This window comes from Panthera onca, chromosome A1 (assembly GCF_046562875.1).
Source record: "Panthera onca isolate mPanOnc1 chromosome A1, mPanOnc1 haplotype 2, whole genome shotgun sequence".
Taxonomy (NCBI): Eukaryota; Metazoa; Chordata; class Mammalia; order Carnivora; family Felidae; genus Panthera; species Panthera onca.
The window spans coordinates 33908744-33921381 of NC_138339.1; the positions used below are offsets into that span (position 1 = coordinate 33908744).

The 12638-nt window shown below is 34.3% G+C and overlaps 1 non-coding gene across 1 annotated transcript; it reads right to left on the bottom strand.

The window, feature by feature from the left end:
* Positions 1-10491: 10491 nt before the first annotated feature.
* LOC132682494 (U6 spliceosomal RNA) lies at positions 10492-10598 on the bottom strand. Its single transcript, XR_009611683.1, has one exon. It is a non-coding gene; the product is annotated as a U6 spliceosomal RNA (small nuclear RNA).
* Between the last annotated feature and the right edge of the window lie 2040 nt (positions 10599-12638).

Here is a 12638-nt window from a genome sequence, read left to right on the forward strand (position 1 = left end):
AAAAATAGCTGCCTTGGTGCTCACTCATAGCCAGCTACTAACTCTCCCTGGGTGAGTCAAGTGGTGACTGTGGCCCAATAAGATGACATCCTAAGTTGTTATTTACAACAGGGCAGGGGAAATGGAGCAAATACTGAACATTTGGAACCTTCTGGGAGAGTCTGTTGTGAAACAGTCTTAAGAGTATTTCAATTCCAGTGTCTCTTTATAGAACAGAGAGCCTGAACCGCTCATGGGAATGCTAAAATAAAGATTTGGGTGGGGGTTATGTGTTGAATAGAAAAATTACAGAAGCTAGTGCTCAAGACTTTTGACTGAGAACTCAAATGCTGAGAGACCAAGAAGGGTCATAAAGAGACTACAGTATATATTCAGGATAATATTTTGAGTAATTGTGGACTTTACTGAGCAAACAGGCTAATAATTTCTTGTGCTATCATTTCCCCATATTCTAGGATGAAAGCAGTAAAAAAGGATTGAAAGAATCTTGAGGCTAATTTCTTATTGCTTACTCCCTTTCTTTTACTCTCCCTATTCCATGCCATCACTATTTTATCAACATTCTTCTAAAGGAGAAATGGGGGAGGAACCTGGCTGGCTCAGTCCGAAGAGCATGTGACTCTTGGTCTTGGAGTCGTGAGTTCAAGGCCCACACGGGGTGTAGAGGTTACTAAAAATGAATTTAAAAAAAGGAGAAATTGAAACATAAAACACATCATTATGATAAATAAAAGCATGAAGGCAGGAGTTGTAAATCATTTAGATTTTCTTAGGAATAGTGATTCCAAAGCATTCCGTAGTTAACTACTATTCCTATCAATCATCTTGACAGCCAAGAAATTCAGATTTGGGTTTTTTCCCCCTAAATGTATACTTTTATCATCCTATGAATTAAAGAATACCTGCTTAGATTTATCCTAATAATAGCACCTTAAACCCACAAGAATGATTTTAAGTTACATTATAGCTACTTCCACATTGTCTTGTTTCTTTTAAGCCATGTATTTTTTCTAAGATAAAAGAAATTTGGGGTTCCTGGATGGCTCAGTTGGTTAGGCATTCAATTCTTGATTTCAGCTCAGGTCATGATCTCACAATTCATGAGATCAAGACCCACACTGGCTCTGTGCTGGTGGTGCAGAGTCAGCTTGGGATTCTCTTTCTCCCTCTCTCTCTGCCTCTCCCTGCACTAATGCACTTGTCTCTCTCTTTCAAAATAAATAACTAAACTAAACTAAACTAAACTAAGAGGAATGCATACTCATTATCTAAAAAATTGGAAAATACAGATAACACTTGTAAATAAAACAGAAAAATCAACCATTACTCTAACACTGAGAGAGAACTACTGTTAACATTAATGGTATTTTATCTGCATCGCCTTATGCATGTAATTTTTTTTTAGGTTTATTTATTTTGAGAGAGAGAGGGAGCATGTGTGGCAAGTGGGGTAGGGGCAGAGAGAGAGGGAGAGAGAGAATCCTAAGCAGACCCCACACTGTCAGTGCAGAGCCTGACGTGGGGCTCAAAACTAACAACTGTGAGATCATGACCTGAGCCAAAATCAAGAGTCCCTTAACCAACTAAGCCACCCAGGTGCCCCTGCACATAAATACTTTTAAAACTTGGAGTTATACTGTATATATACAATTTCAAACACTAACATTTCCACCAATTCTATATAAAAGACACGTTCCTTGTCCTATAGAATGTTTAGACTCTAGTTTTATTTGCTAAGTTGTATTCTGCCATACGGATGCTTCATAATGTAAAGATGCTTCAAATATTCCATCAGTAGAGTTCCCTTTTCTGTAATTTTAAAATTCCTTATCTCTAGTCCTTTATCTCTAATTTCAAAATCCAAACAGCTGTGAAAATAAAAGTGTTTTTGGAATTCATCTGAGGGCACCTGGGCTCAGATCTAACTTGGTGACAAGACTCACCAAAACTGATGTGAGGCTATTGACTATCTGTGTTTATTCCATTAAAAAAATTTTTTTTTAATGTTTATTTTTGAGACAGAGAGAGACAGAGCATGAATGGGGGTGGGTCAGAGAGAGAGGGAGACACAGAATCCAAAACAGGCTCCAGGCTCTGAGCTGTCAGCACAGAGCCCGACACGGGGCTGGAACACATGAACCATGAGATCATGACCTGAGCCGAAGTTGGATGCTTAACTGACTTAGCCACGCAGGTGCCCCTGTGTTTATTCCATTTAAAGGGAGATATTTCCAGGAATAAATATTGATAGATTATGGGGTGTTGCCCTAAAGCTGCAGGGGCTTAGTCTATGCATTATGAAGTCCAAAAAAAAAAAATGATATATTCCCCAAAAATTCCTCTCTAAGGGTTTCAGATAAGAGATCATGAATTTGTTTTAGATATTTTTGTTTTCATAAATAATATTACAATGAGCATTTCTGTGCTTACATTTTTTTATGTACTTAGTATAATTTCCACAGGGCTACTCTTTACTGATAAAAAAGAAGTGTTGAACATTATCAAGTCTCAAGTTTTTTTTACTTATTCCCAGAAATAAGCAATATAAAAGACTGGTCAGTCTATGACATTCTTACTTGGCTTAGTAATTAAAAATTGGACCTATTCAGCAGGCATCCCCAAGTTTCACTGCTAATTTAATTTATATGTCTTTGATGAATAGCAAACTTAAAATTTATTTATATTAAAAAATTATATTCTCTGAGTAATAGTCCTTTGCTCATTTTTCTATTGGATTGCTAGTGTTTTTCATAATAATTTAGATTTTTGACAAAATTAATTCCCTTTCTGTATTATTTATGTTAAACATTATTCTAATTTTTCTACTAATTTTGTTTTTTATATTTCATGTAGTTAAATATATTGATTTTGCAATTATGTATTTTATTTTAAAAGCATAATATTTGCAATATACAATATACTCTGTATTATCTATAAAACAAAATAATCTAAATCAATATATAATTAACATCCTCAGTAGCTCGGTTTTTGCCTACTAAATTTGCTGAAATTCAAAGGAGGGTATATTATAGACTTCTAATGCTACCATCTGTGTCGATTTTTAAAGTGTATTGTAGTTTTGGGGAGCCTGGGTGACTTAGTGGGTTAAGCATCTGACTTCAACTCAGGTCATGATCTCACAGTTCGTAAGTTTGAGTCCCCGGGCTCTGTGCTGACAGTTCAGAGTCTGGAATCTGCATCAAATTCTGTGTCTCCCTCTCTCTCGGCCCCTCTCCTGCTCACACTCTGTCTCTCTCTCTCTCAAAACTAAATAAACATCAAAGTGTATTATAGATTTTATATTTGTTATTATATGAGAAAATTATCCATTACAGGAACATTCTTAATAATAGACATAACTTTATTATGAATATTTATCAATTTATTTATTTATTTTTATTTATATTTATAATGTATTTACTTGAGTTTTCCTTTGTTCAATTTTACTATCATTACCTGTCTTTCTTTGTATTTACCTTATTATATATATCTTGACCTATCATTTTTCTTTTTAGTTTATTTGTGCCATTTTGTTTAATATTCTTTAAAATAATTTTACAGTGCTGAATTTAAGCTATTTAGATTTAATAATTTAAGCTATTTAGATTTAATAATTTAAGTTATTTAGATTGCAATAGGTATATCTGTTCTGTTGCGTTTTCTGATTCTTTTATTAATTCTTTGGCATTTCTCTCTTTTATGCCTTTTTAAATATGTCATGTGTTTCCCCAGTATTTGTGATGGTAAATGTCCTATTTTAAAATTTCACTAGTATTATATTTAAATTAAAAATATTTATTTTGTATCTAATTGATTCCATAATTGCATGTTGTTATTTGAGTTCCCATGACGTAAATCCCATAACTTAACTCACTTTCTTTCCCTTCTATCATTGTTAATATAATTTAATATGTTATTTTCCTAATATAACCTAGCAGGAGAGAGGAACTAAATAAAAAAAATTAGAAAATATTGAGATTGTCATCCATTGTGATTCTCAGACTTATCCATGGGACTTGCAATAGATTCTAAGAATAAGTTGTTCATCAATTTTGTTCTCAGTGTTGTTGTGATATTATGTTTTTGTGTTTTTGTATTTTACTTGGGAAATGGAAGAAACAATTTGAAAATAAAAATCTGATAATGTTATCCAGACACAAAGTGGGAACTTTTATTTTTATTATAATTATTTTTTATTATAATTATTTTTTAATGTTTATTTATTTTTGAGAGAGAGAGTAAGCGGGGGAAGGACAGAGAGAGAGGGAGACACAGAATCTAAAGCAAGCTCCAGGCTCCAACCAGTCAGCACAGAGCCCCGGGCCCCCAGGGCTTGAATCCACAAACTGTGAGATCATGACTTGTCAAAGTTGGCTGCTTACAGTGGGATGAGAGCAGTCCCCAATCCTTAAGATAGTTTGGAGAGGATTTTAGAGCATATTTAGGTTGTTAAAACACTCTAATTTAATTTGAGATGACTTTCTAGTCCTATGTCTATTTCTCTTACTTCTTGGCTCCACTGTTTGGCATAACCACCCAAAGCAAAGTTTACTATATTTTTGACTAAGAACAAAAAAAGCTATTGACTGTAAGATTGCTTTCATTTGGGGGATGTATGTGGTGGGGGGAAGAGAGGGAAAGGAAGATATAAAAACAAGGAAGGACTGAATCATTTTAAGATAATTTACTTGAGTTATTTAAGGACAAATGTAGCCTTCTATTCATTTTCTTCCAGTGTGAAATAAAATTGAGCTTTAATGAGCTTAGGTCCAGGGAACAAAATGTGATGCTACCACTTATATTCATGTATTAAACTCATGAGGTGATTCAGTGGAATGATTCTCAGAATTGTGTTTGGGATGTTTGTATGAACTTTTTGAATTTCAGTCTTTTACTCAAGTGTTAACTCTAGGCAAGAGAGTCCACAGACACAAAATTATGTTATTATTAGCTCTCAGAAAACATAACAACACAAAAGTGCAAACATGTTCTAAGGTTTGTGAGTTCTTAAATACTTCTGTTGTTGATTTTTTTCATATAATAGAATAATACAGCTTTGGGTAGAAAAATAATAAAATTGTAATATTTATGTAAATTTTGATTTACTTCCTATTTTCATTGCCTTTTGCCTTAAAATGGAAATGCTACTGTCATCCTGATATTTATAGAAAACAAAATGTCCTCCAATTTGAATCCATTTAGGTTTAATCCCTGAGTTCAGTTTCATGCAATGAAATGCTACATTCTCTCTAACTAGAAAAAAGAAACAAATAACTTATAGAGGTTTGTTTATGAATACATTGTAATCTAAGAATGAGCAGTGTTTTTATGTAAAAAAAACAGACCTTTATGATTGTAATCCAAATGAGAGGCAATTAGGCTTGTTTTTATTAGAGATTAGTACATCATGTTAGTTTAGTTTAGAAAGACTTAAAAAAAATAAAATGGGAATCATAAATATCAGCTCCATCACTGCTTACTGCTGTCAACATTATGTCTTTGTTCATGACACATCACATCTTTGAATTATCAATGTTGACCTGACCTGGCTGACCTAGAAATTGAATAATTATTTCAAAGGATTTTATTAAATGTCTGTCTATTCATGTTCACATATATTCAGTTTTTGTTGGAAGGTCCTCAAATTTCTGAGTTCAGTTTAGGCACTGAACTACTATAGAAATGAAAAACTATACAGAGGTGTAAATAAACTTGTGAGGGCTATTAGTGTAGAGAAATGGCCTTAAACCTTTCTGACATTTTATACAAGCTTGAATGTCATTTCATTATGTTTTTGCAGCATCTATGGATGACAAGCTATGGTATATGTTAAGGATATGCAATGTTCAAGTAAATTAATGAAATACTTGCTTATGTGCAATTTTATCCTTTCTGTATAATGAAATGAATCACATTTCTGTTAGAGGGTTTTCATGAAATATCGTGTAGCTCCCTTTCACTTCTCCTGGGTCTGTTAGAAGATTAGCCTCTTTCATAGGTCACATCATGGGAAAACACTATGAGAAGGGGAGAAGAGAAGTTAGGGAACATCTTGTGTGTTAGCTTATCCTATAGTGTAGCTAAATACCATCTCTGCATATTCATTTGGCATCAAGTCCTTCAGGATATGGGGAGAAGGGGGTGGAGTAGAGAAACAGTGACAGCAGATGTGCAGGAAGATGTAAGTCATGTGAACTTTTTCGTTTCTTTCTTCTCCATCTCATTTAATTGCCATTTATCTTTCCCATGGCTCAGACCAAAAGTCTTGGAGACAACCTTGAGACAACAAACTTTCTTTATCTCACCCCTACTACTGATTTCTTAGAAATCAGTTGGCTCTAGTTTTAAAATTTATTTATCCAACAGAGAAACAACAACAAGAGATCTGAACAACAAAATTAATAACTGAGCTATGTAGAACACAGAATCAACAATGACAGAATTTATCTTCCTTTTAATGCCCATGAATGTTTAGCAAAATTGACCATATGATGAATTATAAAGCAAGGTGCACAAGTTTCAAAGGATGGGAATCTTTCAGTGTATTCTCAGATTACAGTAGAATTAAGTTAAATGATTTAAGAAAGAAAAAAATGAAACTATTATGATACTAACATTAAGCGTCATACCAGTGAACCTAATGAATCTCATTCACACTAAAGACTTTTCAGTTTGCATTAGCAGGGCTCCTTGTACCTTAATTAGTTATTATTATTGGCTATCCTTAATAAGAAATGCTGATGTAAAAGTAGATTCAGATGTCACCAAGTCAAGAAATAGCTCAAGAGGTTGATGTCTGTGTAAATAAACACATTAGATATGGTTAATGTAATTAAACTTGGAGTGGTATTTTAAAGTCAAAATAACTATTAATTTACAACTTAGCTCAGAACTTAGCCATCTAAATTTGCTTAAGACCTTAGCAAGTTGTTGTAGAGACAAATGGAAAGATATTAGGTTGCTAAGTGATTACTGTAATTTTGATAATTTTCTTTAAAGCTCTGTTTGTGTACATTAAAATATGTTTACCTTGGAGTCTTATTGCAACCTGATCCAATTAAACAATATCAATATCAGAGTGCACACCCAATTAAAACAAGAGGAGTCAGGTGCTATATGTTCCCTGTGTTATTTCTTTATTGAATTTTTTGAATTACTCTAGTCAGAGATGCCTACTCAGTAATGATTTACTAATTGAAGAAGCATCTCTTCAAACTATCTCCCCATTGCTCCCTGTGTCAGCACCTGCTTTTCATTCATCCTAGCTTAAACATTCTACCTTTGATTCAGACCTAAGATTACTACTAAAATGCTCATACTCAGGAAACATGTCTATTAGCTATGTAACTCCTTGGTCTCGCCAATATAGGCTTTAACATCAGTTTCTCCAAAACCAGGGGAGAGGAAACATGGCAGGTACAGAATGTGTATGTCTGGCGTGTGCATACTGGCTCTAGAAGGACCTAGTAGTTACAGTAGTTATGTCTAAAGTGGGATTTAGATGTGGGTTAGCATCTTCCTTTACTTGGTGCAAAAATGCCATCATCATAAAAATGCACTTATAATTTTAAGATATGACCAAGTAGTTTTAAATACTACACAGTTAAGTGGCCAATTTCAATGATCCTCCCTTGATCTTACCACTTTTTTTATAACTGCATTTTTAAAATTCTGTATGTCCCATATACCAAATCTGATTGTTAAAATCTTGGAATAAAACCTAAACTGCCTGGTTTAGGGTCGTAAGGGAATTTAGACAAATATCATTCATTAAGTCACTCAAAAGATATTTCACTGTAGTGGGCAATTTGACAGACAGTGAGTATATATAGAATAAAGAATTTAAAATCACTGCTTTATGAAACTTACAATGTAGTGCAGAGGAGGGTGTTCATCAAAGTCAAACAAATGTAAAAGAATAAAATGATGACTACTATGAGGAAGTCTTGGTGGTGGGAATTTCTGTGAGAAAATTGTGTTTGAGCTGAGATCTGAAAAATAGGAGCTAATCAGGGAACCCTCTCAATATTTGACTAATTCTTCAGGAATAGTACCAGTTCCTCAAAGCCTTTATTATTACAGTTTTAGTTATCATTACTTTGAAAAGGTATTGTAGATAGTTTTCTTTTTTTTAATAATTATTCTGAGTTGAGATGATATAATTTTAATGCTATTTTCATTGGGCCATCGAAAGAGCAACACAAGGGAAAAATAAGGAAAATGTGTGAATGGTTATTTTTCATTTTCTTGGCTCTTGGGCTCATTAATTTTAATGTTACACCAGGCAATTTCTTTAACGTTTTATAAAAGGAGTAGGGATCAGCATGTCTCTGCTCCTCACTACCAAGGAACATGTAGTTTCTGTCCCCACTGAATATCCTTCCTTTTTAAAAAAAGTTTATTTATTTATTTTGAGAGAGAGAGACAGTGTGAGGGGGGAGGGACAAAGAGGGTGGGAGAGAGAGAATTCCAAGCAGGCTCCATGCTGTCATGACAGAGCCTGATGTGAGGCTCAAACCCACGAAACCGTGAGATCATGACCTGAGCCAAAACCAAGAGTTGGACGCTTAACCAACTGAGCCACCCAGGCACCCCACTATCCTTCCCCTTTGAAGTGTACATTTATATTGTCTTTTCTCATCTTCATCATCATGAACTCTGTCCCACCACATCTCCAGCACAAAATTCAAATTCTTTGGATTGACTAATAGGTTAGTCAAAAAGTAGCTCTCTGCTTCATCATCATCCTGGGTGAGTTAACATTCTAGTTAATGTGCCTTCTAATATCTCACCCTTACAATTCCTCAGCCCCTACTAAACTATTGACTTTTAGCTCTACATAAGTCTCCCATAATGACACCCTGGAGCTTAGCTTCACTATAGCTATTCTCCAGTATTTTAAAACCATAGACTTTGTAACTCTGACCACAACCTACTTACTATCTACCAACTCCTTTCTGCCTACAGAAGTGGCAGTTTAGTTACTATCCCTTTATGTTCTCCTAATTACCTGACTGCCTTCTGTTAAAACTTGAGCCTACTCTTAGCATAGGATTAGGTTGATGATACCCCCCTAGACTTCCCAGTCTTTTCCCTCCTTGACCGTCTTCGGGGCTCTCCTTCCAAAAGTTCAGATCTGATTAGCTTACCCAAAAATACATCTTTTAGTTGCTCCTCTGGGCTCCTGAACATTGGTTGAGAAATTACTAAACCATGCTGATTGGTCTCTTCAGATACCTGCTATTCAAACTCAAATGGGTTTTCATAGCTATTTGACAATTCTTGTTTTCTAGTTATTCTAAATCTTTTTGCTCTCCCCTGAATTCCTTAACTTCAACCCTAGCGCTGCCTTCATACTCTTAGCAGGTGACTTTATCTCCTAATTTATAGAGTTTTTAAGAACATACATTGTTTGATGTTCCTCAGTTTTTAAAAAATAGTCTAGATACCTTTACTTTCCATTTTCTCTTAGGAATAAATATCCCTCCTCTTATATAATAAATAAAACACTGTTTCATTTAGATTTTTCTCTAGTTATTTATGTACTATTGGAACATAGTACACAGTTGGTTTATTTAAACTAATATTAGATTTAGCAGTCAGTCCTATCCCTACCTGTGAAATGAAAGTATAAATAGTCTTTGTTTATGTGGGTTTCATGAGTAATGATGGTTTATAAGCTTTTAGTGGGTCTGAGAACTTAGGGTCTGAAGTCCAGGGTCTGCTCTTTCTCTATTAGGACTCTTGAACCCAGCCTATCTTTTACCTTTACCTTCCATTCTTAAAAGGAAACTTGAGGACAGCGGAAGAGTCAGAATAGTGTCTTCTACTCAATGCTGTGATCCTGGAGCAAACATTTCTCAGCCCCGTTGCTATGAAAAGGAAGCATTGGTGGGGCTCTTTGGAGCCAGGCTTGGTCTCTGGAAAAAACTCTTTTCTTGGTAAGATAGCCAATTAGAAAATTTACATGAAGGAATTCATTACAATGGCAGCTTGATTTACTGGGAAAATGTTTTCAGATTTGAACTGAAAGTGTTTTGGGGTTGTTTTTTCTTTCTTGTTTCTTTGTTTTTAATTGACTGGGACTCTTGAAGAGCCTTCATCAAATAAATGGAATGGAAAATTCCAAATAGTCCATCAAATAATCTAGTGGAAAATTGCTTAAGGTGAGGTCTTTTCAGCAAGAAGCGTTTTCTATTCTTTCTGCTGCCAGATTTGAAGACTTCCAGTTATATCATTCTATCAGCTACTAAATTTTTAGTGTGTTGATTTTTAAAAAGCAAATGCATTCTTCAACTCTGAATCATGTCATTTTAGGTGAACACAATAAAATCTAGAGAAGAAAATTATAATCACACTATAAACACTATTTTATAACCTGTTTTTTTAAATGGAAAAACACGTTGTGAAAATTTTTAATGGATTTAAAATTCATTAAATACTTAAGTGGATTTAAGTATTATTTAATAGCATTATCTTTGTTTTCTTTTTTTTTATATGGAACGCTTCACGAATTTGCGTGTCATCCTTGTGCAGGGGCCATGCTAATCTTCTCTGTATCGTTCCAGTTTTAGTATATGTGCTGCTGAAGTGAGCACTAATAGCATTGTCTTTAAAGATGAATGATTGGTTGGTTGTATCCTATATATTTAGTTTATTAGCTTACATATCGAAACAAGATAGTGGCAAACTCAACCATAGCCTTAGTTGAAAGAGCAACTGCTGAAAAAGTAATTTGTGCTAATGGCTCTAAACTGGTATCATTTGTTTCTATATTACCAGAAACTGGTACAAAGCCTGGTATATAGTAGGCATGCAGTAAATGTTTAATTTTTGCACACATTTTTATTATTAAATATGGGTTCTAAGTAAAAGAAACTCTCAGTGTTTAGTCTCATTCTTTTGTTTGTTTTACTTACAGATGATTTATGAATAGAGTTTGATATTGCAGTTCATTACCATGGTAACAATCATAATATCACAAACTCCAGACTTTTTAAATGACACTTAATAAGTGGGAAAAGGGATGAATAAGTGTTTCATTTGTATAGTGACATCATGATGGCTAGCAGTGATAGAAAAAGAAATAACATAGGTATTCAGATAAAAATTTTTAAGTTTGACTACTTTTTGAGCCATGGGAGAGTTTTTGAAGTTATTGGATTTCAGAGATGGATATATTTGGCTTATCTATAATTTATAAAACTATCAATAAAAAAGTTACAGGATTTATAGGATTTAGAATCAAGAGAGCTGGATTTTAGGTTCTCCTCTGTGAGGAGTTAATGCCATCATATAATATTTCTGAGTTTTAATTTATAAAGTGTGGACAATATTCCACTGACAACAGCACAGGGTTGCATCAGCAGTACCAAATGAAGTTATACATGTGAACACATATTTTAAAGCATGATGCAAATTACAGATATAAGATGTTACTGTCCTTCATATGGAAGCTGATTTACCGTGATTTTCTATGACCTAAACATGATGGAGAGTGGATCCTTGGTTTGCAATATGTGTCACTCCGTCTCAGAATGGGGTTTCTTTTTGGGATATGAAAATGTTTTAAATTTGATTCTGGCGATCATTGTGTAGCTTTGTGAATATAATAAAAACCACCAAATCTTAACACTTTATTTAATTTTTTAAATTTTAATGTAGTTGACACACAATGTTACATTAGTTTCAGGAGTACAACATAGTGATTTGACAAGTTCATACATTGTTCTGTGTTCATGACAAGTATAACTATCATCTGTCCCATTACATCACTATTACAGTATCATTGACTGTATTCCTTATGCTGTGTCTTTTATTCTTGTGACTTATTCATTCCACAACTGGGGGCTTGTATTTCCTACTCCCCTTTACCCATTTTGCCCTCCCTCCCCACCCTTCTTTCCTCTGGCAGCCATAAGTTTGTTCTCTGTATTTATAGGTCTGATTCTGCTTTTTTGTTTATTCGTTTTTTTTTTCTTCTCCTCCTCCTGCCCCTCCCTCTCCCCTCCACTCCCCTTCCTCCTCCTCCTGCTGCTGCTGCTGCTTCTTCTTCTTCTTCTTCTTCTTCTTCTTCTTCTTCTTCTATTCCACATATGAGTGGAATCATATGGCATTTGCCTTTCTCAGTCTGGCTTATTTCATTTAGCATAATATCCTCTAGGTCCATCTACGTTGTCTCAAATGACATGATTTCATCCTTTTTTATGTCTGTGTATAGTCCACTGTGTGTGTGGGGGGGGGCTGCCTTTGTATCCTGGCTATTTTGAATAATGCTGTAATAAACATAGTGGTGCATATATATTTTTAAATTAGTGTTTTTGTTTTCTTTGGGAAATACCCAGTAGTGGAATTATTGGATCATATGGTATTTCTATTTTTAGTTTTTTGAGGACCCTTCATACTCACAGTGGCTGTACCAGTTTACATTCCTACCACCAGTGTATAAGGTTCCTTTTTCTTTACATCCTTGCCAATACTTGTTATTTTTTGTCTTTTTGTAAATCACACACTTTAAGTGGATGAACTGAATGGTATATTCATTAAATTTCAGTAAAATTATTCTTTTTTAAAATCCCGTCAGTCATACCTGCCACTAAATAATTTTGACTGGGTATCTTTTCATGTGGAACTCAATA